General features: G+C 34.8%; 1 protein-coding gene across 7 annotated transcripts in view; it reads left to right on the forward strand.

The window, feature by feature from the left end:
* The window catches only part of UBE3D (ubiquitin protein ligase E3D), a 151,795-nt gene that overhangs the window by 66,928 nt on the left and 59,334 nt on the right, over positions 1 to 25,533 (forward strand). The gene's annotated exons all lie outside the window — the stretch shown is intronic.

The following is a 25,533-nucleotide window of genomic DNA, read 5'->3' on the forward strand; positions in this document are numbered from 1 at the left end:
TTCCTATAGTGTGACAGCCCCGTGTCCCAGACTTCATTTTCCCTTTTGCTAAAACTCATCTGCTTTCATGGTAGAATCTCTAATTTCTATTGAGTAAAAACTTTCAAGTCTTCATTTTCAGACCTAACTTTCACTAAGTTCTTTGCTTATATCTCCATCTTAATTCCAGATAATCTCTGCCAGATATCCCACTGGCTTCTCCAATTCAATATGTGCAATGTGGAAGAAATTCGTTAGCATTCCTGGTGAACATATGTTTTCCTCCCATTTGTATCAGTGGCATCATGATTCTCCTAGTCACCCAGGCTCAGATCCTGAAGGTGACCATTAATTGTTTTCTAATTTTTCTACTTCCAGCCAGTTAGGAGATCATGTGCAGTGTTCTTTGAAAATCTCTTCATATCTATTCATTTTTCCTTTAGTATTGTTGCCAGCCTAGTTCAGGTGTTCCAAGTTATTGGCATCTCTTGAGCTTGCCAGAACTCTGTAAACCAGCCTACATACGTTGGCCATCCCCACTCACATCACTCCCTTCCTTTCTGCCTCCCTCAAATTTTTTTTTTAAATATAATTTTTTATTTTTTATAAACATATATTTTTATCTCCAGGGGTACAGGTCTGTGAATCACCAGGTTTACATACTTAACAGCACTCACCAAAGCACATACCCTCCCCAATGTCCATTATCCCACCCCCTTCTCCCAAACCCCCTCCCCCCAGCAACCCTCAGTTTGTTAAGTGCCTCCCTCAAATTTTTATATCCTTGGATCATTATATGAGTTCTTTTACAGCCTGGCTCTGATTTAACCACCTTAGCCTTGCCTGGTTCTATGCCTGACACATCATCTCTCATGTCCAATCAGAATGGAATTCTACAGCTTCTCAAATACTCATCTGTGCAGATCATATATAGTTCATCGTGTTTAAGAGTGTATAATTACCCGTAAGATTCTAAGATTTCCATTTCAACCAATGTCCATATTATTTTTATAATATTTCTATAAGAAGGGGATTGTTATGGAAATGGATATCTTTGTTTATAAATATTCTTACAGTGTAACATCTTCATTAACAGACCTTCAGAATTTTTTCTTCTGTTGTGCAGGGCAAATAAACTATTCTTGACATCCTGGGGAATTATATGAAGATAAATATATAAAAATATATTCTAAGCTCTGTGGATTTCTGGGATTTTTTTTTTTAACTCTTATTTTCTTAGCGTCTCTTATTTCCATCATTTTTCTTCTTTTCTCCTTTTAGTGACATAAAATAATGATACCTTTACTGGTGAAGTGACTTAACCTTACTAATTTTATCATGGAGTTTGTTTCTAAATCGATAAGGCTAAAAGGGGGAGGTTGGAAGGCACGGCTGACATTTTATGTGCTAGGCTGTTCAGGTTAACTCTGAAAAGTTATTCAGGCATAGCTGAGTTTTCTGAATAGAAGTGTCTTTGGGTTCAAATAAGGTTTATGTAGACTGTCATTCTTCTTTCCCTTTTCTTGGTAATACCTTATTATTTTCTGTGCGTCTATATCCTCTTTTGGTAAGCTTGCTATAAATCTCCTTTTTTAAGTCTTTAAGGATATTGTGGTTTTAATCATCTAATAATATTTACTATCTTTGAGCTTTTATTATACATCAGACTTGTTCTAAACTTTTTAGTACATTTTATCATTGAATCCTTTTAACATATGTGTGAGAAAGTGCTGTAGTTAGAATAAGTCATAGAAGTTAAGGTTACTGGTCCAATGAGGCACAGCTAAGATGTAATAGATGTAGGATTCAAAAACAGGTCTGTCTTCTAAACCTTTGGTTATGTCTGCTATGTGTCCTTGTGTCAGTATTTACAGACAGACCACCGTCAAAAACCTTGCCTGTAGAAGCAGAAAAAAAAAAAAAAAAAGAAACAGATTTATTTAATAAGCCCTGCTTTTGGACTCTTCACATTGATACCTTCATACCATCAAGTCTTCTTCCTGTTAGCCCCCAAGTAAGACTAACTAATCCACTCTTTTTACCTACCTAATGAAGCCTAAACTTGGCTTCTGTTTCTAAACCTAGTTTCAGTCTCTACTTTCTTCCCTTGCTGGTTGCAAGCCCCAGTCTTAATTGGCTGCTCCCAGGCCCATCTTAGTCTATTTTTACACCAGGTACTCACACATGTCTTCTAACCTTGTTAACGCTTATTGGGCTGACCTCCTTCGCTCTCTTTTCCACCTTTGACTCACATGCTTGGCTTCTTTCCAAATACTTTATTTTTTCAACATTCTCCATATTGAGTTCTCATTTAGGTCTCCTACCTGATTTGCTTTCCGTGGACTTCTTTGGACCTAATTCCAATACCTGCTTGTGTAGTCACACCATTCTTCTCCCAGTGTGGGGTAACAGTCTTAGTCATCGAGAAACCTTCTTGGCTTACCAGCCACTTTTTACCTCTTCGATGAAACTATTTGGTTTCTATTTAAAAAACAACTGCAGTTAAAACAGAACTTTAGGGTAGGAGATCATTTGGAAATGCCTTGTCCTTAGCAAAATTTCTACCTAAACAACTCTTCAGATGCTTATAGATGCATGCAAACTATTATTTCACTTTACATATAACTCAGTAAATTTGTACTAGAAGAATAGAGTGAACCTAGAAAAATTAGAGTGTCTGTGTTATCTTCTAATTGAAAAAGTCAAGCATGGGGCTTCATGATGCCCCATTGTAGTAGAAATGTATTTCTTAAATTTAATAAACTTATCTGGGCATGGGACTTCATTGTGAAGTCAGTCAGTCATGGGAATGATTCCATCATCTGTAATTGGGGGTGATTGTCAGGGCATCTGATACTGAGATGACCTGAAACATTTGGAACATTTAGAAGTTGTAGGAGGATACCTGACATTTTACAACAGGGAGAGTATGGGATTGGAGTCAGACATGGATTCTCATCCCACGTTTTCCATTGACTAACTACATTGCCAGGCCAAGTGATAACCTCTAATCCGGCCCTTAGTTTCCTCATCTTTGGGGGTGAATATACTTAACTTTATGCAATTCCATGGCTTTGGGACACTTGGAAGCATTTTAAAGAATGTGATCTCAAGCTCTGTTGTGTTTAGTTTGTCTTATAAACTGAAGACTTAGTTTTCTCTTGCTACAGGTATTTAATGAAGGTGGTGCTTAGCCTCAGATTCAGCTCAATGGAGACATTCACTTAGGCTTCCTGTGTGTAAAACTTTCTGCTTAGAGATATAGAAGATAAAAATATAAATGAGACAGAATTTTTACTTCCAGAGTTTCAGTGTTTAATCTTGGAAACTTACAAGTTACATAAAAGCTCTAAAAGGTACACATTCTCTGTCCTATGATAGAGATGAACAAAGAGTTTTTGCATTAGTTCTAATTAAGGAAAATTCCATAGAGAAGGTATCATTTGATCTGAGAATTAAGGGATAGAAAGATAATGGGGACAGGAAGTTGAAGAGGAGACTTTCTGAGCTAAGATAGGAAATTGCAGGATGCATTTCCCAAAATGAATTTCAAAAGATAATAGTTTTTTGTGGGAACAAAAAAGGATGCTATAGTCAAGTAATACTAATTGAGATTCATATTATCCAATAATTTTTGCTTATTATTGTCATTTTTGTTAATAAAAATATATGTGAATCAGTGGGCTCAATTAAATTGTATGTAAGCATCTTTACTGCTAGACTGCCCAAATCACAGTAAAGTCCAGGGTGAATTGCTAAGGAACATACACAGTAGTTAGCATATACAAATTTTATGTGATTATGGAACCCTTTCTCAAGAGAACAGTAGATCCAAAGAACGTACTTTTGAAAAATTGCACAAGAAGATCCTATATACCAGTGGAACAGAGTGCATACAGGGAGAGAGACTTTCTGGTCTTAAATGAAACAAAGTTGGAAGTTAAGAATTTAGGGAAGAAAGAGATTGGAGAATGTATATACACCCATGGAAGACATTTTCGGTCAGCCAGTAGGTGTCAGGGTACGCCAAGTATAGCTTGGTTATATCCAGCAAGGAGTAGAGACTGAAGGAGGGCAGCGACATGTTGGTAATTTCCATGAGTGCATGTATACCAAAGGAAGGGAATTCATAAGAGAATTTATATTTATTTACAGTTTTGAGGTTAGTATGTTTTAAGTCCCTTAAATAGTATATTATATTTTGCTAACACATGCATATTCACAAGAACCTTGCCTACTGTACACACAGGTAAGGTGGAAGATTTGTTTATTTATGTGCTTGTTTATGCATTCAGTTAATAGTGTGTCAGGTGGTAGGTACACATTGGTGAATAAAAACTTCGTATAACATGCAGTCTAGGATGGAATTCATCTGCATCTGGTATTCATCTAGTATATGTATTATGTGTTCTGGTGACTGCACGGAAAATACCCGAAAGACAAAGTTAGTTTTTAGTAAAGGACTCAAACAGGAGTAATCCCTAGAATGGTTTATATTATAAAATATGTCCAACAGCATCAAGATGTACACTAGCCGCCCATACTGGACTATGTCCAGTGTGCTGGGCTCCCAGGATTGTAACTGGAAATAAGCTAGCCTGTGAGGAATTACCACTACTGGATCTCTTCTGTCAAGTACACATATGTGGCCAAGTGTTACTCACTATAGTGCCCAGGTCCCATAAGGAAGAGAATGGGTAGACAGGTAACCAACTGTCCTAAAGCTATTGTCCTGCTTCCAGCTCACACTTCCATTGGAAAATTCAGTTTCTCTTACTTTATCTTCCCTTCCCTAAAGAATGCAGATGTTTTCACAGAGACAGACTAACTACAGATCTCATTTCTGTACCTTGGAGACATGACCTATAAATGTTGGAGGACTTATTTGACATCTTGGAATATTTATATAAACTCTGTACATATTTGCACTGAAATCAATTGAAACTAAAGAAAATTTAATGGAAAATTTTAAACTTCTGACTTTTTCTTTTATATGAAGATCTTAATTTTTTATTGATGCACTTGGGACTTTTGCAGGTGACACTAATTAATACTAATGTGACACGTACATCTACTTCTCTCTGACCATATTGATTATGCCTGGCAGCTCTACCTCCTGAGGCTGTGTGCTTGGCAGGTTTATAGATAATCAAAGCCTTGGTGAAAAACCTTAAGGGAAAATTCCAAAAGTTGGGATTTCAGGAAACGCTCAGAGGAAGATAATTCTCATTCAGCCACTTTGGGAGGTAAATCTTAATTAGCTCTAGAGATAGCTATGTTATTTTTCTTTTTTTTAATTTTCAAAATGATAACTCTATGTTACCAACAAAATTTGGCCTTCTTACCTTCTTGTATAAACCTCCCAAGCCCAAAATTTTGGAGGGAAGAAGATTTACCCATAAGCCATGGCAGTATAGCTCAGGAGTCATCATCCTATCTTTATTTTAGAGTTTAATTCATTTGTGCAAGTTAAATAACTAAGGATTCTGTTTAGATACTTCTAAAAATGATATGCTACCAAATTCACAGGATTATTTTGAAAAAAAAAAAAAAAAAAAAAACAAACAAACAACCTGATCCCTGCCTAACTCCATGTGTTAATGAATTAGTGCCAGGTATTTATTTGATAAGCATGGTGCTGGGAACACTGAAGTATTACAGGCAGATTAAAGAGAATCCCACCTTCTTGGCATCCTTGGGTGACTTGGAATATGTGATGGTTTTAAAATATGCCCACAAACTCTTTATTCCCTTCTTTAAGAGGTAGAGTTTAATTTCCTTGTCCCTTACATGTGGGTGGGACCTACTGAAACACTTCTAATGGCTAGAACAAGTGGATGTGACAGAGGGTGAATTCTGAGAGTAGGTCATAAAAGGCACAGGGGATTCCTTTTTGCTGTGCGTCTCACTCACTCTCAGGGGATCCAGCTGCCAGCATGAGGACACTGGGGCCCCAGCCCAGCCTTCAGATAACTACAGCCCTGTGAGAGAGCCTGAACCACAGCCACCCAGCTAAGTTGTTTCAAGATTCCTGTCCCGCAGAAACTGATGTTTGTTTTTTTAAGGTGCCCAATTTAGAGGTGGTTTTGTAGCAGTAGATAACTAACTCAAGTGCTAAGAGAGAAACCTGGAGTTCTTAGACATTTTGCCCTCACTTCCAGCAGATTTCATGGGGTTCTATGAACCCCCTGAGATTGGTTAAAAAATTATTTGTGTTACTTATATGTATTTTTAATGCAAGTATTCAAAGCTTGCATCAGCTTCTAAACAGAGCTCTTAATCTGTGAAAGGCTATAAATCTGTTTTTGTTCAGAGGAGATAGAGCAGTGAGGCTCGGAGAAATAGAAAGCTTTCACTGTGGGAAACATCTCTTATATATAAGTAATTGATGTGTATTTGCTGATGAAAACTGGAATGAATTGAGTTTTAAAAAAATGAAAAGAACTAACATGGTCATATGGGACAGTTCTCTTTCAGAGTATGCTTGCTTGCTTTAGATAAGGGGTGGGCAATTTTTTGCCAGCAGGACAAGTCCAGATTCCCACCCCACCCCACCCCCACTCCCTTGCATTTGTGAATAAAATTTTATTGAAACACAGCCACGCCTATTTATATAAACATTGTTTATGGCTGCTTTTACCATACACAGATACCCAACGAGCCTAAAATATTTATTATCCGACCCTTTATTGTGTGAAAAAGTTTGCTAACCTTTAGTTTTTAATACTGAAGTGAGGGTGGCATTCTTGTGGCAGAAAAGTGGTAGCTCAAATGTACCTTCCTAACTGATGAGTGAGTGTGCTGCATGTCATGGAGTGGCCTGTGTTAAAGCTAAGTAATACATTAATATTGACTCTTACGTCCCATAGGAGTAACTGCTGTCCTGGTCTAAGGAAAATGTGGCTATCTGGACAGCCTCCTGGAGAAATGAGATTTGTAGACCAGAGGGCAAGGGTTAACGATGTGCTGGATGTGAGGTGAACACACTGGGGCCTTAACCTGCTAAGGAGGCTCTTCAGCCATGAAGAGTGGAAGTGGGAGAGGCCTGTGTAATTTTTTACTATACAGGAGCTCTTGCTTCTTCTATATTTGTCTGGACAACTTAACATCTTACTTTTTTTAGCCAAAGAATTTCACAAACCTGATATATAAATGATGCATACATTATTTTGAAATAAGGTGCTTGAGGGCAAGATTCAGGTCTGTTTCCTTTCTAATTCCATTTTGTATATAGTGTTGTGAACTCTTGTCACTAAGAGTTCTGGATCGATTGTTCCAGATAAAAGTGATACTCACTTTAGTATTGGGCTTGATCCTGGAACTTATGGTCTGATTTCATTTTCTTGCAGTTAATTTCCTGGCAACAGCTGGTTTGGGTTTGTGCATTCGGTTCCAATGTGCTAAATGTTTGTCCTTCAATATCTAAGACATTTCTCAAGCTTTATTGATAATTTGGTTTAGAAACTGTCAAGAATGGAAATGGCATGTAGTAGATCATGCCAGTGCTTTATACAGTTATTTCATCTTATTTCTGCTGACTGTGGCTGTCCAAGTGCCCCTCCTCGAGCCTGTATCCACTATATACTCACAGAGACCTCTGGAAAACACTAGCTGATGTCCTCAGCAGGGAAGAGCAATTACCAAATTCATGCATCTGTATTTGAAGCTAATTGTTTAAGAGTTCTGTCTGTATTGCTGATTATGTCAGTGAGAATATTTGTTTTCCTCACATCTTATACTTCAGTCAAGAGACCAGTCTCTCAGAGTACTTTAGCTAATTTCCTAAGAATTTTGACCAAGTTTATAATCTAATTAATTGCCTTTTGCTATGAACTGTTTTGAATTTATAGAATAGTCATTAGAGAATAATATAATGAATATCTGTTTTCTTCCCCGTTTTTAATACACCTTACTATTTTACCGTATTTGTGATAGGTAGGTAGGTAGATAGGTAATTTTTAAAAATAAAAATAAAACCGTTAAAACTTCCTCTGAATCTGTCCCCTGTTATCCTTCCCCAGAGGATATGTTGTACCTGGAATTTGGTGTTTTTCATTGCCATGAATACTTCTATAAATAGGACTATATACTATTGATTGCCATGCATACCTTTACTAAATATGTATACTTTTATACTTTTGCTAAATAGAAATACTAAGATTATATGTTATGAATTTACATGTTTTTAAATGCCATATAGATTGTATCCTGTCGTATTTATCTTTTTCAACTTGCTTTTTTCACTTAACATTTTTAAAGTTTTTTTCATATTGATACTTGTTCATTTTAATTGCTATAAATATTCCTTTGTCAAAATATACCACAGCTTATTTATTAATTATCCTTTCAATGGACATTCAAGTTGTTTTTAGTTTCTTACCATTACAAATAATGCAGCAGTTTGCATTCTTATTCATCTCTCTTTGTTAGTCTGTGTGAACTTTTCTCTTCTTTACTCTCTGTAAAGTCACATTTCAATATTATTAGATACTTCCAGGTAGCTGTCCAAAGTAGCTGTACAGATTTTACCCGCACCAGCATCATAAGCCTTCCTCTTGCTTCACTCTGTGGTATGGTCAGCACTTTTTAACTTGCCAATTTGATATTTTGTTATTATAAATAGTATTTTTCTAATTATTAGTGTGATTAATTTAAGCACTGGCTCTATTTTAAAACTTTAAAATTTTTTAACTCTTTTACATTGTGTTGGAGTTAGTAGCTACTGCAGTTAGATAAGAGAATGCAATTTTGACATAAGAATTACAAAAAAGGAAATAAAACTATTTGAGGGTGTTACAATTACGTATCAGGAAAACACAAATTATCCATGAAAAAGCTACTATACACAGTAAGATAATTTATTAGTGAATTATATAAAGGTCATTATTTTTTAATATACAATCAAATTCACTTATATTATGGAAGGGAATAGTCCATTTAAAATAGAAAAAGAATACATTGACTTAACAAGAAATGTTCAAAACTTATATGAGAAAAATTGTAAAATACTCTTGAAAGAGACTTCAAAAGTGATCTAGATTGAACTGAAGGGGATTATGCTAAGTGAATAAGTCAGACAGAGAAAGGCAGTTTATCATATGGTTTCACTCATATGTGGAACATAAGAATAGTTCAGAGGACCACAGGGGAGGGGAGGGAAAACTGAATGGGAAGAAATCAGAGAGAGAGGAAAAACCATGAGACTCTGGACTCCCAGAAACAAACTGAGGGTTACAGAAAGGAGGGGGTTGGAGGGATGGGGTAACGGTGTGATAGGTATTAAGGAGGACAAGTGTGATGAGACTGGGTGTTATACGTAACTTAGGAATTATTGAACACTATGTCAAAAACTAATGATGTATTATATGTTGGCTAACTGAACATAATTTTAAAAAGTGATCTAAAACAAATGGAAATATATACTGCATTCTTGGATAAGAAGGTTAAATATTATTGAAATATCAGTCATCCCTAAATTAATGTATAAACCCAATAAAATAAAACTTGATAAAAATACTATAAGATTCTGTTTTGTTTTCAGCTGGACAGTTTGATTATAAAGTTCATTTGGAAACAAAAATAATTAGGAAAGCCCTGAAAAATAAAAGAAATCATGGGAGAAATTAGCCCTTTAAGATACTACATACCATATTATTAAGGTACTGTAGTTAAAATAGTATGAATTGACAGACCATTGGAATCTAGTAGAAATAGACCTGATCTCATATGGAAATAGAAAATATAATCAAGGTGGCTGCACAAATTAGTAAATATAGAATTTATAATTAGTATTGGATTAATAGGATATATACAAGAAAAAAATAAGATTTTAACTTTCACATCAGACACTATGACACATTCCAAGTAGGTCAGAGTTTTTAAAAAAGGAAACCGCATAAGTTCAAAAAAACTGTGCTGAATTCTTTCATCACCTGGGAGTGAGGAAATTTTTTCTATGTCTCAAAATCTAAAAGCAATGAGAGAGTGGTGAGTTTGAGTACATAGAAATAAAAAAAAAAAAACCAACTTTTGTTCAAAAATCATCATAAAGTAAAAAAAGAATAACTATGAAAACTTTCTGTAAATCCAACCACAGACAAAAGCTAATACCCCTCATGTATGAAGATCTACACATACAGAAGAAAAAAGGCTAACAACTCTATAGAAAAATGTACTACAGATATTCACAGATATTTCATAGGAAAAGAAATGCAAAACAGTTCTTAAACATATGAAAAGATGTTCACTCTACTTAATGAAAGAAATGCAAAATAAAACATTATATTAGATTTTATTAGATTGGCAAAAATCCAGAAGTCTGACAACATATTCTACTGGTGAAACTGCAGAAATGGGAAGTCTCGAACAATACTGGGAACACAAAACGAAAATCCTTATGGAGGGAAATGTGGCAAAATTACCAGGCACTCACCTTGTTGATGGGGCTGTCTCACTTCTGGAAATTTATTTCAGTGAGACATTGGCCAAAAATGAAAGGACAAACACACAGAACTATTCAATTTAGTACTATTGTATTGTCAGTAACATGAATGAATGAAACAACCCAAATGTCCATCAGTAGAGGACTGGATTGATTTTGAAGCATGCTTGCAATTAAGAACCATAAAACTAAAACGTCATGACAGACTGCTATGGGAAAGTGAAGAAAAATGTGTGAAGATGGGAGGAAAGTTTTTGAATAGAGTAGGCCACTGTTTATTGAAGAGTAGTTAGAATATATTTGAAAATTTAAATGGTGTTTATTAAAAAGGATGGTAAGAAGAGGATGAATAGAATAAAAATAGAAATCAGACTTTTAAAAATTTATCTGATTTTATAGATCTGTCTTTGGAACAAGCATATATTTTACTTAATTATAAGACAGAATATAATTTTTAAAAGCCATCCCTAAAACTCTAAAGGAAATTTTAGAAGCATATAAGTTGGTAACATAAATGCATAAAGAAGAAGGGCTCCAAGAGACTTTAAAACACAGTAATTGGATTGTACATCTTTCTTGGGACATACCCTAATGACACAGAAGAAAACGTTTAAAAATCCTAAAATTTCTCAACAATCATATTATTGGTGATAGTGTGGTACTGATTGCACTGAGACTGTTTTATGTGCATTTTAGGGTAAATCAATGAGTAGTTTTGTTGGTGTCATGAAAACTGGGAGTTTGGGCGAAGGAAAAAGATATTAATTAATGCAAGATTGATGAGGTTAACCTAAAACTCTATAGTCCTGGATTTGAAATAAAAAATTAAAATGAAAACACTGATTTATTTTAAGCCTAAAAGATAACACTTTTTAGCTTTATTTGCTGAGAAAGGCCTAAAAGCATTGACTAATCCTGTGCCAGTGCATTCCTAGAACCCAGATTGTTTGGTCTCTAGTTACCATTTCCCACTAAAAGCAACCAAGATTCCATCCAGCAGTGGATGATTACAGGTGTGTGCAGGCAGTGTATAAGAAGAACTTGTAGTATCTTCTAACTGAAAATAAGTTCTCAAATATGAGGGTCATGTCAGATGGACTCAAGAGACAACTTGAATAGGCTCCACCAGCTAAAGATGGGTTGATCTGAGTATCAGTAGGGTGAGAACTTAATATAAGGAAAAAGCAATAAATGCGTTTAGATCCATAAGTTCCTAATGATACTTTAAAAAAAAATCCAAGAAATTTAACTGGGCATTACTTTTGGAAGATGCTAATGAACCATCTCATTGCATTGAAAACAGGATCATAAGGGGGGAAAGAATCTAGCATTCGTCCTGCTTTCCTTCTTTGAACCCTACCTCAGAGCAACCAAATAGATGAAGAAGGGAAGTTTCTTTTTTTAAAAGATTCCAGCTGTTCAATCGGAAAGAAATCCTAGAATTAGGATTTCACCATTTACTGGTCCATCATAAATCATGGAACTTGGAAACATCACAAAAAGAAAGAAAAAGGGATTGGTGGTGTATGTAGGGGGCGTGGGGGGTGATTATTATGTCTCCTGGCAGAAGTATATAACCCTACCAGTGAAGTAAGCTTCCCGAACGCATCAAGCCTGGTCATGTCTCCAGATCCAACTCTCAGCTTGCAGGAAATTCAGGAGAGAAGGACATTAAATTATATCATCAGGTTGTAATTGGCAAAATTCAGACTGAGAAACCCTATAAGACAATCTAGTTTTCAATGAGAAGTTAGCAAGTGGAAAACAAAAAGATAAGGAGATGGAGAATCTATTGATTAAAGGAAACTTACGACTTAACAAACAATACGTGATAGAGCTTATGTGGATCTCAATTTAAATGAACTGAAAAAAATATTAAAAATAGTTGAGTACATGAACATTTGATGACATTGAAGAAGAGTTACTATTAATTTGTTTTAGGTGTGATAAAATTGTGGGTCCCTGTCTTTCAGAGTATGTAATGAAATATTTACAGATAACATGGTAATATTTGTAGAACTTACTTTAAAAAAAATCAGAGGTTGAGGGTATTTGGTCGGAAACATAAGATTAGCCATTGATAATGTTGTAGTTTGTGACGGGGATGTGGGTGTCCGTTGTGTTTCTTCATACTTTTGTGTATCTTTCAAATTTTTGACAAAACACTTTTAAAATTTAGCTTAAGATGTTTTCATTGAGAAATAGAGACAGTTTATTATAGGTTTCTGCTTACTTGTTTATCAATTCATACTTCTAGAAAACAATTAAATGAAGAAAATCCTCATCTTATTGTGATGTTTTTGTAGCAGTACTTGGTGAAATGTACCTGAATCTAAAGTCGATTTTCCATTCAACTAGCTCTAGAATATATACTACTACTTTAATCTCCTTGAAAAATAAGACTAATTATTTAAAAATATCCTACTATGCCTTAGAAAATTAATAAACCTTAACAAAAGGGGGAAAAAAGCTCTTATAAATAGATATGTCCCAAGGTTTCCTTCCTAGAACTAGAACAGAGTACCTCATAGAATTATGTTATCACATGTCAAATTTCCAAGCTAGTCCACAAAAATCTATAACATACTGTAATATAATTTACAAGGCTGACAGCATACTAAGCATTTATTAAAGGCAAAAATTAAATAATTTTTGTAGGAAAGTGCTTTCTTAATTGAATTCTAAACTCCAAAGGATGAATGACTTTGCCATATCTTTTTAGGGGTTAGTCTCCTTATATTCCTAGATCATTTAGTTGCCATATGCTTTGAATTCTGAAAGCTAAGAGCAATGACATTCACGTTACCTGTGACTTGGACTTCTCCTATTCATAAATTAAATACTTGAAAGAGCATAGATTTTCTGCATATGAATGATCTTAACAGTAAAAACCTGCTTTTTATGTTTTATTCCATACCTTATCTCATTTGATATTCACAAGAAACCTTTGAGACTTAAAGGGCAAATACTATTGCGCCCATTTTATAGGTGAAAAGACTGAGGTTTAAAAGTATAATGGAAAACACTTGGGAGTCAGAGGTATTGATCTGAGCCTTGCTTTTGTGAGGCCATATGTATGTTGTTTAACCTCTTGAACTTAATTTTGCTTCTCTGTAAAGCAGGTGTAGTGAAACCTCATTTTACAGTGTTCATGTGAAGACTAAATGAACTGATACATGGGAAAGAGTCTGGTGACATATAAGATCCTATGCAGATTTTCATTCTGCACTGATGAAGATAATGGTAGGGCTGTTTTAATAAATGGTCATAAAAAAGGAATGTTTAGCAAATGGGATATTTCCTGTTAGAGAAAATGGGGAAAGTCTATCTTAGATAAAAATCAGGAGAAAATGTTAGATGTTGTGAGGTACTTTCTGAAAAGCTCAGGTTCTGAAGAACAGATTTCACTCCATTTAAAGAATTGCTTTGCAGTGAGTCTCCCTGTTACTGGTGTTTTTCAAGCAAAGACCACACAGTCACATGTGAGTAATATCGCAGAGGGGCTGAATTCTCTCAAGGTGGATTTTGCTCTAAAGTTCTATCACTGACATCTAACAAAACTTTGAGAGTTGAGCAAAGACTCCTGGTCACTGATTCCAAGGCCTGAGAAGCACGAATAGTGATGGTCCCATAATGGGATAAAATGGCAGGAAATAATCTATAAGCTGATTTCTTTCAAGTTCACTAAGTGAATATTAATGAGGCACTTATCATATTGCAAGATGAGGTGCAGTGTACTGAGGCATTTTTAAAAAGCCATCTCTAGTGTTTTATTGTTTGAACATAGGAGATTCTGTTCTGTTTTCAATCCTTCTCTCACCTTTTAAATATACTGTGTCAGTCTTGATCTTCCCAGGTCCTATGAGGGATATGAGGAAATGTTAACATTGCCCACTGCTTATGTTCTTGTTATTCCAACTGATTTAGTTTCCCATTTCGTTGGAACTTTCCTGTGAGGACTTTAATTCTCTAGAGTAGAGTCAAAGTGTGTTGAAATGACCTCCTAAAAAAAGAAAGGGAAAATAGATCACCTCATACAAAATATGTTTTTGCATCCTAGACTGTGAGGATAAAATATGTGGCTAGGTGAGGAATGTATAAGAACCTTAGTGCTATTTAAACATACGGATGAGTGCACTGTGTGTATTTTGTATATTTAAAATTGAAATTTTTGTTTGAACAGTGTCTTTCATTTGGTGTACTTCATGGTGATTTATCATAATAGACTGCTTTAAATCATCAGAAATAGCAAGACATATGAATTTCAACAATAACTTCCCCAAGGCTAGAGAAGTCAGCAGGAGCTCAAACTGCTAGGTAGACATTTTTTTTTTTCAAACTCATATGCAAGTGTAAAACTTTTATGAGACTGCTTTAACGAGGTCCTTTGGGATTTAGGGTTATTTATCTAAGCTCTTATTAAAAATGAAAACTTTTCTATGTTTAGCTCCATGAAGCAAAACTGATCTTAACAATACTGTAAGCTGGAAGAATGAATCCTATTCTGCAGATCAACTCAGAAACAAAGTTAGGTAACTTTGGGGCCAGTGTTGCACTGACATCGTGGTAATGGGATAGTGACAGCAGAACCAGCAGTATTTCAAAGTCTCCTTTAATTAAAAAAAATTTAGCTTTGCGATACTTGTAATTTAGGGTTTGACATGACATATTAAAATGACTTCCAGCCCGCGAGCCCTGTTTCACAGAGCACTCTGGTGCCTCCCTTAGAGTCATATTGCCCCAGGACTGTGTTGTCAGGACTGTGAGCACCTCTTCATTTATGGTATCTACACTTGTTGAAGCATATCTTTGGCTTCTACCCTCCCCTAATGAGAAGTGGGGCACGGGAGAGAGGTTGTTTCTAAGATTAATGTGCCAGAATCACTCCATACATAGCCTAGCGGAAGAGCTGGAGCTGCTGCAGGAAAAAAATTGTAATCGTGAAACGTATTCAGCGTCTTTGTAGGTATGTTCTGGTTTGATGAGTCTGGGTCCTGTCCTAAATCTATTCTTAGACAGACCCTGGGAACCAGGATTTTAAATTATCTGTAATGCAGTACAATTTAAAGGAGTGAGGACATTGTGAGGGGAAAAAGCAAATGTTACAAAATCAGGGTCAAGATCTTGTGCAGACTTCAAGAGCTTATCAGAGTCAATTTAGTCTGGGAATGTCCAGTCCAGTTGGCAGAAATTTTAAAATGAGAAGGTGCTAGAAAAGTGATGAATGCATGGTTGGAGAGGTTGGGTAGAGAGATGGAGAGACAGAAACACTCATTATTGGTAATAGGACTGTTGATGAAAAGGTTTCTCAGCTACAGAGTAAATATTAAAAATTGAACAGATGACATATCTGAATGAGATCATGGTGACAAGTCCAGAATTTTGAAAACACTTATAAAATAACCAAAAATGAAAACCATTAGCCAGAGAGCATTTTAAGATTGTTTTTAAGGTTCCTACTTCAACAGTTAACCTGAATAGTGCTAATGTAATTCATAGGAAAGAGTATATCACTTAGTGGAGTCTGGGGACTCCTGAGTTATAACCTCTATTTCATAGGTAGTAAAAATACTTCCAAGACAATAGAGAGAGGAATGAGAGTATAAAGCACACAGATAATATTTCTAAGGAAGGAAGTACAGAACCACCAGCTGGCAATTGTGGGTAGAGACAAAGGGCAAACACCAAGAGAGATGATGATGGCAGAAATATTGACCGAAGGTCAGAGAGAGAGAGGCAGTGCAAGTATAAAATTTTTAACAGGTTGGGAAATGTCAACATGAACTTAAGTTTAGGAACTTCTTTTCTGAAAGAATCTCATAGCAGTTGCAAATGGGAAGAAGACTCTATGTACACTTGGTTTTACCTCTTCAACTTGAGCAGCTGTTCCTACAGTTGAGTTGCTAGGCACTGTCAGGAATAGAATATTTTAATTTTGGAGAAACCCAACTGTTAAAACAGCTGTTTGGTCTGATTAGACTTAAGCTGACTCTGCTTAGGTTGTAAGACCTAATGGGATCATAGCACCAGGCAGATTGGCTATTACTATGATCTTATTGGACATAACAAAAATATGAATGGATGCTAGGTTGGACACTGACTTTCCAAAGGGTTCACATTCCCTGGTTTGTTTTGGCAAAGTGCTAAGGCAAATAACCCTAGGCTTTTACCTTGTTCCAAGGTCATAGGGAAAATTTTCTGAAGTAATTGTGCCTTATAGTCTTTGGATGCAAACTTTTTTCCTAGCATTAAAAAAAAAGGAAAGAAAATAAAGAAAGCTCTCTAGTACTATTAACATCTCTTTATTTAGTCTCTTGATAGATAATATAGCTGCTCAGGTCACTTCAAGTAGTCAGTCATTTGTTTTATTTTCTATTCTTTGTGATCTAAGTAAAGAATCCTATTAATAGCAACCACCAAATTTGTCAACTTGTAGGCAATGGATTTTTAATATCTAGATCAACTTGAGTGATGCTCACAAGGATAAAAATCTTGAATTCCAAATTTATCATCTCAACTATGTTTTTTCATGGAAAAAACTACCTATTGGATTAGTTTTGGGTAAATGAAAGATTTAAAGTACTTGGTAAGATGATTTGTTTCTTGCTTAAAAGGCTGATTTTATTTGATATAATATTAATACACATATTAATAAACATTCCAAAATAAGTTTCATTTCCTTTCTTTAAAAAAAAAAGATTTTATTTATTTATTTGAGAGAAAGAGTGAGCAAGCACCTGCAAATAGACAGAGGGGTATGGGGAGAGGGACAGAAAAAGAGAGAGAGAAGTAGACTCCCCACTGAGCACAGAGCTGGACTTGGGGCTCTATCCCATGACTCCGAAATTGAAATCAAGAGATAGACACTTAAGCACTGAGCCAAAATAGGTACAGTGTTTTGCTATGTGTGTGTGTGTGTGTTTAAACTGATCAAAATAGTCAATGTCAGTATAGATTTATAATTATTATTTAAGTCTTGATTTTGGGGGGTTCCATACTTTGAAGCAGTGACTTATTAAAGTCAGTGTTGTGAGTAAATTAGAAAGCAGAATTAAGTACTTCGGTTGTTAATAAGAGATGAACTCGGGTATCAAAAATATAATTTTGTTACTTTCACTGAAAATTATTTGTTTATTTTACTAACTAAAGCAAATTTATATTTTTGAATGTTTATATCAGTAGTTTAATAAAAATACTTTGGTTATAAATATATTATTTTGTTTTTTAAAATAAAACTAAATAAGCTTCTTTTATTTGGATCATCAAGAAACATTGTTTTGCTTTCTTTCTATTTTATAGGCTAAAATATATAAGTTTCCCTTAACATTCATGAATAATTTCTCATCATTATGAGTTGGTTCAGAAGATGACAATATTTTTTATATTCACAGTATGATGTCTCACTGCTGAAAAAAGGGACAAGTTAACTTTTCTAGCTCTTCTAGCACTGGTAAATTTAGGTGCTTAAGTACCTTTAACCAATTTCTGAGAGTAAGTTTAAAATTTTCCTAAAATGCTGATCTCTTGAATATCCCATATTTAACACTTTCCCTCCTTTCTACCTCAATTATATATACAGACACTGTATTTGTCTTTTTTTTTTTCCCCCTCCTTGGTTTCCGATATTGAGAGTAGCCTCTCTGAAATGAACGGAATGTAGAATAGTGAAGTCAGCTACCGGAGACACCTCATTTTAAGGGTGTGGTGGCAAGGAAAGAGAATATTATGTATTTAGTAATTTTGTAAAAAAATCATTGCCTCTGAAGGTTTCAATGAAATTCCTCCTAGGTTCCAAAAGCTTCCATTTAATAATATTTGATTCTGCCTTGGAAAAATTTAGTCAAGTATTTCTGTTCTTTGACTTAAGCTATTCCTCCTAGGGAATACGTCTTAACTCATAAAATTTTTGAATAGAACTTCAGAGCATATTTGCCAGTTGCTAAAATCATATCTTTTTAGGGCTAAAGGGTAAATGATAGACATAAAATTTAGGAGACTTTCTGGAGTGACCTGGTTGATCTTAGTGTTTATTTTATTAAGGTGTGGAAGAATCAGAGGAATTGAATTTAAGTTGGTAGAAATTAATTTTCTCTATGCAAAATTACTTGGAAATTGATTTTCTTACTTTACCAGAAATGGATGTGTCCAACTGTGCTTTCATTCTACCGGAGTTACATTGATGGGTGATTTCACAGAAGGTCTAAAGTCTTAAATAAGAGGACATTTTCTAAAATCAAGGATCTTTGCATAGAGAGCACGAGTAGGTTAGCAATCTTGGCATTTAAATTCTCATCTCTCCACATGGAGGGACACAATTTTAGTCATTGGGATTTGCTTTTTTAATGGGTCAGACAGAGCCAATTATGACTTTGGGTTATGTAATTTAGTATAGCTTAATAACTAAGATACTAGGATTAGCCAGGCCTAATTCATCTGAATTGAGTTACACCATTGCCAGTTACCCTTTTATGCAGTGTATGAATTTCCTGGAGAAGGTCATCTGAGGTTGGATTTAGAAAGAGGTGAAGAGAGAAGCCGGGGGTACTAAAGTTGACGGTGTTCAGTAAAGGCAGGTGAGAGTGGAGTTGGAGAGAGTGTCAGACCACCAGAAATATATCCGTCTGAAGCCATGGGCCATTAGAACTCTAACAGATCATCTCTCTCTCTTCTGTTGAGACCAAACTTGGTTTCACAGTACATCTCAATACAATCACTGCCAACCAATTTGAATTGAAAAATGAAGAAAACCTATATGTTTTACTAAGCCTAGGAAATAAAACCAGCCTTAAATTTTTGCTTTGTATTTTGTCCATCACAATTTTGTCTCTCCATTGGTAAAGGACTTAAACTGTGTGGGGCAGACTGGGCAGTGTTGATTAATGAACGTGTTGGCTGAGTTGGCCCCCGATGGGACAGGGAACTGAGTGGTTGCCAGTGTGAGGTTTACTTTGGAGAATGTTATTGGAGTGGACCTAATTTATTACATCCCAACCCTCATACTTTGATTTCCAGTTATTCAGTAAAATGATTAAAGCATTGGAAGTGCCTTTCTCAGGCTTCCCTTCAATTGATATTCCTTGGTAATGGAATGAGGTAAAAATGTGAGCCAGGAGACCTCTTCAAAAACTCTTTGAAAGCTTTTTGTAAGTGGTTATACTTATTAATATGCTAACAGATATTATGATACATAGTTAAAGGTGGAACTGTTTTTAATATTTTATTAAAAGTAGTAAATTAGAAATCAGGTTTTAATCTAAAAGCAAGAGGTTCTACTCTGAGATCCATGTATCTTGAAAACATGCTAAGTCAAAGAAGCCAGAAAAAAAAGGTCACATATTATATAATTCCATTAATATGAAAGAAGGACATGATTAGGCTTGGGGAATTGGGTGACCTGGGAAACATTCAAATTTATGTGCAGAATTTTTTTCGTATAAATGAGCACTGCTGATGGGGCGCCTGGGTGGCTTAGTCGGTTAAGTGTCAGCCTTTGGCTCAGGTAATTATCCAAGAGTCCTAGGATTGGGCCCACCCACCATGGGCTCCCTCCTCAGTGGGGACCCTGCCTCGCCCTCTCCCTCATCCACTCCCCCTGCTTATGCTCTCTTGCTCTCTCTCGTTCTTGCTGTATCAATCAATCAGTCTTTAAAAAATGAGCACTGCTGTGGGGAGAGAGTCTATAGTTTTAATCATATTGTCATAGAGACCTCTCACCTTCAAATGGATTAAGATTCACTACTCGAAAGTTAAAATTCACTACTTAAAATTGGATTTGTGTTGTCTTCCTTTTAGAAGTATATAGGAGAGTGGGACGCCTGGGTGGCTCAGTTGGTTAAGCAGCTGCCTTGGGCTCAGGTCATGATCCCAGCGTCCTGGGATCGAGTCCCATATCGGGCTCCTTGCTCCGCAGGGAGCCTGCTTCTCCGTCTGACTCTGCCTTCCACTCTGTCTGCCTGTGCTCGCTCTCGCTCACTCTCTCTGACAAATAAATAAAATCTTAAAAAAAAAAAAAAAAGAAGCATATAGGAGAATATGGGAGTTCTTTCTATCTTAAAGTTTCCTTTCCTCTGCCTATGTTTTTAAAAAATTTTTAAATTTCTTAACAATACACTTTTTATAAAAATTATAAAACCATATGGCTTATAAGTTTGTCATACTTTTCCTAGATTTTCTGGTAAGAATTTTTAATCAATTTTTTTATGTTTATGTCTTTAATACACCTGAATTTAATTTAGAATAGGGTATAAGATTGGTTTTTGGATTTATTTCCTTCCAAATACACTTTCATATATTTGAATTTTTTTGTAACAAAAAGTTAAAAAAATCTGAAGGACTAGTTAGCTGGCCTTTTTTGATGGACTTCTAACTATTCTAATGTTATTATGAAGTTTTTGGCAAGCATATTCATATTCATATTCTCTCCTTTAATGAAAATGTTGCCATTAGGCAGCCATAAAAAAAATGATATCCTGCTATTTGCGACAACATGGATGAATCTAGAAGGTATTGTGCCAAGTGAAGTAAGTTAGACTGAGAACGACAAATATTATATGATTTCACTCATATATGGAATCTAAAAAATAAAACAAATGAATAGACAAAAACCAGAATCAGACCTATAAATACAGAGAATAAACTGATGGTTTCCAGAGGAAAGGGGGTTATGGGGTGGGCAAAATGAGTGAAGAAGAGTGGGAAATACAGGCTTCCAGGAATGACTAAGTCACAGCATAGGAAACATGGTTCAGTGGTATTGTAATAGCATTGTATGGTGACAGATCATAGCTGCACTTGTGAGCATAGCCTAATGTACAGAAAAGTTGAATCACTATGTTGTACACCAGAAACAAATATAACATTGTGTGTCAACTACACTCAAAAAAATTTTTTTAAATAAAATAAAATAAAACCAGTGTTTATAAATTGCAAAATACTTGGAAACAACAATAAATAAATAAAGTGTTGCCAGTATAATCCTTAAGTTCTCAACAAGTGGTATCTTGTAATAATACATGCATTTATGAAAAACAAAGTCTTTTATTGTTTTTTGGCACAAATAAATGCACTTAATTTTGAGATTGCCTTGTTGGTAGCTTATCAAAACAGAACCATTTTCCCCATGCTTTCTGATTTGTGGGAGAGAGAGAGAGATTGCCTTAACAATTCCTATGTCTTATGGACAAAGTTTAAAAGGCACAGCTTTCAGTAATTGTGTACCTAATTTTTTTTTCTCTTAAGAGCCTCTTAAAGAGAACGGAAGAACAGTGTTGACATTTGGACTTTAAAAAACTCAATTTTTTCGTATAATTTTCAAAGAAAATACTGTTATTTCAAAGAAGTGCTGTTCATGAATTATTGAACCTTATTTTTAAATTTATAAGGAGCATTTGGTTTACATCCTTTCCAGCTTCTATTTTTATGAATTTGTTCTTTTAAAATATCTAAATATCTTGGAGTTAAGATGGTTTATTATAATAGTTAAACAGTATATTTGGTTGTTTCTGAATTTTATGTTCTTGATAATATAAGAATTTATAAAATTTTGATTCCTTCTCTAAATTATTTATTAAATAGTTATATGTTCATAATAAATCTATCATTTAGTTGTGGTCATTTGCTTGTTTTGGTATTTTGAGAGCTTAAATTGATGAGCTTTATCATTGTTATAGCTTTGAAATTAAAATTTAAAAATATACAGGTATAAACAATATTATATTTTAACATCATTAATAGGGTATTTGCTTTCTTAGGTCCTTCTAAGGACTGAAGAATCCAGATCCATTGCGAAAATATGAAAAACATGACATTTAAATTAACTGTTTTCATCTTGAGTTCTCCCATACCATATTACTTTTTTCTTATATAGTATGTTGGACTCATTTGAAATATTTTAATTTTTGGTAGAGTTGTTTTATCATCTCTGTTTGTCATTTTCATCTATTACATTAACAACCTCTGGTTTTTAGTAGAATGTATCACCTTTCTATTTTTTCAAGTTCTTTTCTTGATATTTATTGGTGTTTGATTCATTCTGAATTTCACTATTTTTGTTAGAAGTGATGGAAAGTGACTTTTCCCCCTTTCTCTTTGCCTCTTTAAAAATAGAGAGGCCATAGTTGCTTCTCTAGGGAATTTTGTCAAGGCAAAAGTTCCGAAATAAGGATGGTGTGTCCTTTGCTTCCATTTTGGTCTCTTTGACTAAGGTCACCTGGCTGATGATTCTAGTCTCTTAGGAAAGCTTCTTTCCCACTACTTAAAAAATCACTGACTATGGTGCATAAACAATGAATCTTAGAACACTGAAAAAATAAAATAAAAATTTTTTAAAAGTCACCAAAATAGATTTCAATTAATGTTAAGTTTCTAATTCTCTTTGAATTATCTTTCTTGCCAGTTTTACAGTGGAAGATTTAGGTCTAATGGACTAGGATGTTTTTGCAGGAAATACCAGAAATAATCAAATTCTGGATTATTATAATCCTGTATTTCTTAAAATGTTTATATCATTAACAGAAATTTATATTGATATTTGAGCCGTGGGATAGATAGTCTCAAGGATCACTTCTGGCTTAATTAACACATGCCTTAAATTTTCATAATGAGTTTGGTCGTGGTTTTAAGATAAACTGAATTTTAAATATGCCAGACCATTTCTTCATCTTCCTGCTTTTTTTATTTCTTTATTCCTAAGTCAAAACAAAGCAAGACAAAATCAAACCAAAACAAAACAAAACAGAAACCACAATGTAAAAACATTAACTGAAGTTTCGGGGAAAAGTTACACATAGTTCTAAATTTCCAAAACAGCTGTTACCATTTATTTTTTCATGTGTTACTCTTTGTCCACATATATGGATGTTTCATGTGATTAAGATGTAGTTAAGATTATAGTGAACATTTAGGAAATTTAACAATAAAAAGGTAAATCCTGGGGCTAATGAATATATAGTATGGGAAAAGAAAGAATAAATGGATAAATATTGGGATAAATAAAGGATGAATATTAGGCATTTGAGCCATCCTAGGTCCAGCTGGGTTGTCTAATTTTAAAAATAAGGTGGTTCAAATTATTAGAAAATGAGGTATTCTAAGATCCCTAAAATTTACTCCATCACTTACCCTTGGGCCTTTCAATTTTGGGGGGTAGAATTTGTCCAGAAATATGAAGCATTTCTGGATATAAAAGAGAATGAAATTTATGTGGAGAGGATCATGCTTGAATTTCTTTTCCATCACTTACCATGTGATTAGGACAACACTTGTCACCTTCATGAGCTTCAGTAGGGTTAAAAGTTGTTAAATCACAGAATACTTGAAGGATTAGATTTAAATTACTGTATGGTGACTAACATAATAAAATAAAATAAAAAATAGTGAGTAAATACAGCTTTAGTGGCATCTCATAAAAAAATAAAGAATAATAAAAATAAAATGCCAAAGTTGAATTCACATACCATGCAAATATTTGTAATTACATAGAGATGTGAATAACTAACATGTATAACTAATTATATCTTTTTTGGTGACTATGGATATTATTAGTGTGATGAATGTCCTTTTGTGTAAATTTTGGTGGTTTAATACATTGTATAGATTATGTCTGAACTCCAGGATCTCATGAGGAAACCACACTTGTCCACGAGTGCTTGTTACTCCTCAGTGACAAGGAGTGCTAATGTATCTTAATTTCTACTTGTGTGTCGATTTTGATAGATCACACTATAGCCACTTAGCAGCATGTTAACATCTTTGAGTAACAGTTAAACATTTCTTTCTATAACCCAAAAATCCCATTTCTGATTATAAAAATAATACTTGGAAATAAAATTAAATTCAGTTATTGAACATACAAATGTAAGTGGAATGTTTTTCTTATAGCACTAAAAGTTTAATCCCTGGGTGTGCCTGAAGAAGAACAACTAATCCCATCTTTCCACACTGAGCAGCAAAGTTAGAGGAATCTGCAGTTATGATTGCTCGTGTTTGATCTATGATGAGTCATACAGCTCAAATAAGAATACAAGTAGGGTGGTGGTTAAGTGTTGTAATGGGTACAAATATGGTATGGGGCAAGTAGTTAATTCTTTTTTTTTTTTTAATTTAAAGATTTTATTTATTTATTTGACAGAGAGCACAAATAGTCAGAGAAGCAGGCAGAAAGGGGGGAAGCAGGCTCCCTGTGGAGCAGAGAGCCTGATGTGGGGCTCGATCCCAGGACCCTTAGATCATGACCTGAGCTGAAGGCAGAGGCTTAACCCACTGAGCCACCCAGGTGCCCCCAAGTAATTAATTCTTATAAAGGGAACAAGAGGCTGTCTCCAAGGAAATGATACTTATGTGGCTCTTGCAGGCTGAACAGAAGTTCACCAGGTAGCCTAACAGCCTTCCAGGTCCAGAAAACTGCATGAGCAAGACTTTCTTGTATTTAGTGTCATGCAAGTAATGGTGTGGAGAATGAGCTTAGAGCCACTGCACTAGTACTGCATTTGACTTTTGCCAAAGACAGTGAGATTTTTATTTCTATCCCAGGGAAATGTTGAGAATGTTGTATAACTAATAAAAGGAGAAAGAATAACATCACCAATCAACAGAAAATAACAAAGAAGTGTTTAAAACACGGAGAAGACATTCCAAATGTGCCCTTGCTGAAAACACAGCATTTTGGGGGAAAGTGGGCAGTGTCCTATTCTAGTCCAACTAATTGGCAAATGCTTCAAAGAAGAGTTAATTCCCTATCCCACATCAGAGATGTATTAGTATAAGTAATCTGATTGATGACAGAACTATCTATCTGCTATCACTTACAATACAAACATTATGCCCTCAGCCACCAGTGCTCTCTGACATTCCAGAATTCACTGATAGGGTTGAAGGTAGCTTCACAAAAGAAGTTAATGTAAATGGCCAAAAAAAAAAAAAATACACACACACACACATACACACACGTTTCTTTTTAAAAATTAGGACAGTGATAAGAGATACTTTGATAGGGGCACAGATAGGAAATAAGTAAATAGAAGAATTGACAGATAAGACATATCCTATTCTTATTACACTTTTTTCCCATAATGATTTTCTGATTTCCCCCTTTACTTAAAGCACTAGATATAGGA

This window comes from Mustela putorius, unplaced genomic scaffold (genome assembly GCF_011764305.1).
Source record: "Mustela putorius furo isolate JIRA1106 unplaced genomic scaffold, ASM1176430v1.1 tig00000166_pilon_pilon_pilon, whole genome shotgun sequence".
NCBI lineage: Eukaryota > Metazoa > Chordata > Mammalia > Carnivora > Mustelidae > Mustela > Mustela putorius.